This window comes from Colobus angolensis, unplaced genomic scaffold (genome assembly GCF_000951035.1).
Source record: "Colobus angolensis palliatus isolate OR3802 unplaced genomic scaffold, Cang.pa_1.0 Scaffold135, whole genome shotgun sequence".
NCBI lineage: Eukaryota > Metazoa > Chordata > Mammalia > Primates > Cercopithecidae > Colobus > Colobus angolensis.
Genome location: NW_012114433.1, coordinates 1,614,476 through 1,618,540, shown reverse-complemented (window position 1 = coordinate 1,618,540; position 4,065 = coordinate 1,614,476). Strand labels below are relative to the sequence as shown.

The 4,065-nt window shown below is 59.6% G+C and overlaps 1 long non-coding RNA gene across 1 annotated transcript in view; it reads right to left on the bottom strand.

Moving 5' to 3' along the window:
• LOC105506292 overlaps window positions 1-3,129 on the bottom strand; it is a 35,819-nt gene extending 32,690 nt beyond the window's left edge. Inside the window, exon 1 of the long non-coding RNA XR_001000907.1 lies at window positions 80-3,129. This is a non-coding gene — a long non-coding RNA (uncharacterized LOC105506292). The remainder of the gene's footprint in view (window positions 1-79) is intronic.
• Between the last annotated feature and the right edge of the window lie 936 nt (window positions 3,130-4,065).

Genomic DNA, 4,065 nt, shown 5'->3' with positions numbered 1-4,065 from the left:
TTTTGTATTTTTAGTAGAGATGGGGTTTCACTTTGTTAGCCAGGATGGTCTCGATCTCCTGACCTCGTGATCTGCCCGCCTCAGCCTCCCAAAGTGATGGGATTACAGGCGTGAGCCACCACGCCGGGCCAATAGGTGTCATTAGTTTTAATATTTTGTTAAACCCAATCTATAAAAAGTTATTTAAATCTGTAATCAACGTAAAAAATTAGATATTTCAGGTTCTCTGTTTCATAGGAAGCCTCAGAACCCGACCATGCAGTCTTCCCGTGCGCTCCCGGCAGGGGTGCACGTTCCCGCGCTCCGTGGCCATGCATGCCTGGGAGACCACCGTCATGGACGTGCAGCTCTCCTGGGAAATCAGGGGCAGTGGGACGCTGTGTTCTCAACAGGCCACACGGCGAGCACATGGTGTGGGTGCACGTGGACAGCCCTGGATATGTGGACGGACAGTGAGGATGGAGAGGTTCCTGCTTCTCCGAGTCACACAGCTGGAGGCAGGAGACACCGTTTCCAGCGCTGGCCACAGAGCTGTGCTCACGGTGGCCACGTCGTGGTGGAGGGTCTCTGACGTGAGCATTGCTGATGCCCACTCAAACCCCTGGCCTGTGCACAGGACGCAGAGCCACATGGCAACTGTGTTAGAACACTCAGCACCACTGCCTCGGGACATGAATTACCTGGTAATCACCGGAGCTTGGGCTGGGGGTCCAGGGAACCGGAGAGCAGAGTGAGAGGCTGAGGTGCGGCATTGCTTGCTGCTTGGCAGGCCTGAGGGCCCTGTGAGAGGCCAGGGTGGAGATGGGACCTCAGTCCTGCAGCTGGCAGCTGGGTTCCTCCCACACGTGGGCAATCCTGGAAGCAGAGTCTCCCTGGGCCCCCAGCTAGGAGCACAGACCTGCAAGGCGCCCACAGCCTGGTGAGAACGGATAAATCTATATTGATTTCAGCCGTTTCGCTGCTGCTATGGGGGTCAAGAGCCAGAGCAGTGCTGCTGGGACAGGCCACCTGGTCTCTCTGTGCCTGTTTCCTAACTCGTAAATGGAGGAACTGCCAGCACCTCACGGGCCACTGGGCAATTACTCACGGCAGCGAGTGCATGCACCTGGCTGGTTCTCAGCAGTAATGTCCAGTAGAAGGCGGCTGCCAGCCTCAGCACCCTGATGACATCACTGGCCTTTCTCCCACCAGGGCGCTGGCCCAGCCTCCCTCTCTGGGTCTCTGGACCCTACAGAATACAGGATGGTGCCCTGTGCAGACCTCAGAGTCTCCAGCGATGCCCAGGGTTGCTGTCCCGTCAGGGCAGCAGAGGCTGCAAGCCCAGAGCTGCGTCTGGACAGAGCAAACCAGGCACCAGCTGCAGCCCTGCAGCAGGAAGACACCCCTCCAAGCAAGAGACACATGTGGCTTAGCGGGACCTGACTCCAGCCTGACCAGCTCGGGGCCCAAACAATGCCTGTGGCTGCCTGGCGCCTACGGTGTGGCACAGACAGTGCATGGGGAGCAAACCTGGCGTCCGTGAGCGCTCTGGCAATGTGCTACCTCTCCCTCCTTCCTGGTCCTGCCACGGGGGCCCGAGCTGCGTGGGAGTCTTTTCTGCTTCCCGTCGATTCGGTAACTCAGGCTCTCTCGTGAAGTCCCAGCAAGAAAAGGGAGGTGAGGAGTAGAAAGGACGTGGGGCCAGTTCATCCAGCTGGTGGCTGTCGTCCCTGAGATCGAAGTCTCAGGCCAGGCCTGCCCTTCAGGAGACAGTGAGGACGGACCCCGTCACTGCTGGCGCTGGCCCCGCAGCCCACTCCGGGGAGGGGTCTCTCCTTGACAGGGGAGCTGGACGCCGCTGGCGCGTGTGTGAGCCCAGCCACTGCCACCCAGTGAGAGGAAGGCTGGGCTCCCGCAGGGTGGGGTTCTGGTGCACACCCCACAGCCGGTGGTCCCCGAGGTCACATCTGATTTCCATGGAGCTCTGTCAGCTGGAACTGCTCCCAGGAAGCCCCTGAACCCCTCATGCCAACCCCCACTCCAGACGCTGCTTTTGAGTGTGGACACCTCGCCAAGTCCAGTGCCCTCGTCTGACCTCAGGTGAGTCTGCGTCTCCACAACACACCCAGCATGAAGCCGAGGGCTCTCTCTCCCACCGCACTGTGGTGGTCCCTTCGTCCCCCAGGCCTGGCTAACAGTGGGAAGGGACACCGGGCTGGAGGCAGGAGTGGGTGTTGGCTGTGGCCTCAGGACAGTGCAGCCAGCAGGATTGGAGCTTCTGGTCGGGCAGCACCCTCAGAAGCCACCAGGTGGACCCCAGAGGCCGAGTCCAGGGGTCTCTGTGGGCCATGCCCCCTCTCGGGCAGCAGCTCTTGGAGGGGGCCCCGTGTAAAAGCGGCCTTTGCTGTGCTCACCCTGTGAGACCTGCCGGCCGTCTGGCCTGCGGTGCTGGGATTTGGACATGGGCCCAGGCAGGCCCTCACAAGAGGGCGGCGGGAGCTGCAGCTGGAGCTGCTCAGAGCAGTGGGCTCTTCTCCAAATGGGTCCCCTGCCAGCCACTGTCCCAGCACCCGACTGGCCCAGAGCCATCCTCTTGGCCCCATGTGCTCAGCACCGCTGCCTCCCCAAGGCCATGCCGGGGCGCTGGGTATCTCAGACGTGGAGGCAAGGGGGTGGGGAGGCTCAGGTGAGAGGCCAGGAGCCAGCCTGCACATCCGACTTCTCAGGCACTCATGGTGGTCACTTGGCCTGGACACTCCAGGCCTGAGCTCCTGCTCCATTTCGATGACCTCAGCAGTCATCTTGGTGGGCAGGATGCCCAGGGAACCTCGAGAGATTCCATCCATGCCCTGTGTTGGGGGCTGGGCTCCTCCCTGAACTGAGCAGCCCCCTCTCGGGTCACCTCTGCCTCCTGGGCAGCTGGTGGTTGGTGGCGGCCGGACACCCCTTGCCCCGGGCACACTCACTGGGATGGGGCCTCCACACAGGCCTGCTGGCTGGAGGTGTCACTGGCTCCCAGCCCTCCCGGCCAGCTTCCAGCTCACCAGAATACCTGGGGCTTAGAGTAATCTCCTTCCCTTCCTCTTGTCAGTTGGCCAAGGCCCATGGAGGTAGCTTTGTTTGGGCGGCCGTCTCATGGAGCTGTGTGAGCACAGCTGTGGAGAGGGCAGAGTCACGGGCTTGGATTTTTCACCCTCTTCTTATTTCAGTTTATACGATGGAATGACTTGCAGCTGCTTCAAAGGGCTCCACCCATAACTCCATGCGCCACATCGTAGTGGGGGGAGAGGAGCTGCCAGTGCAGCTGGAACCAATTAAACCCACCTATGCAGGCGCAGCAGAACCACCATGCATGCACACTCACAGCAAAAACAGTCTCTTCACAGGCAGGGCAGGGTCCCATCACCCGGCACAAACCTGAGGTGCAAACCCAGCCTTGTGTTCACGGCCTCCCACCCCAGGGGACACAGAGCCCACCTTCGGACGGCAGACCTTACATCGTCTTCTCACTGCCCCTGCTCCAGTGTCCACACTCTTCACTTGTTCCCTGCAGTTCATCTGAAAGTGCTTCCCCCGAGTTATTCCCCAACGACAGGCACTTTCCCTGCCTGAGCCTCCCACAGGGTGCCTGGCCAACCTCCGCTCCCTAAGACAAACCTGGGAGGCGCAGCCAGGCGTGGACGGGGTCTCAGGGCACCAAGAGCATCCTGGCATAGGCACACCAGCATGCAGGCATGGGGCAAAGTTAAACTGGACAAGCCAACCCTCTTTAAGGGTGACAGAGGCCCTGAGGCGGCTGCACTGTACTGGGCTTTGTTCTCCTGGGCATAAAAAGGACTTTTAAAAACTTTTTGCATTTATCATCATCATTCCACCATCACCAAGGTGCCTGGGATGCATAAAAAAGTATTTTTCCAAACTGGAAATCTGAAATAGAAGCACCAATAAAAACAGGTCCCAGATTTATGACTGTATTTTTTCACCTCTCTCTCTCTCCCTCCATTTTTCTTTCTTCCAGTTAGCTTGGGACTTCTGGAGAGAGGACTTGGCAGTGCGGAGTGTGGGGGCCCCTGTGAGCTGTGCCCC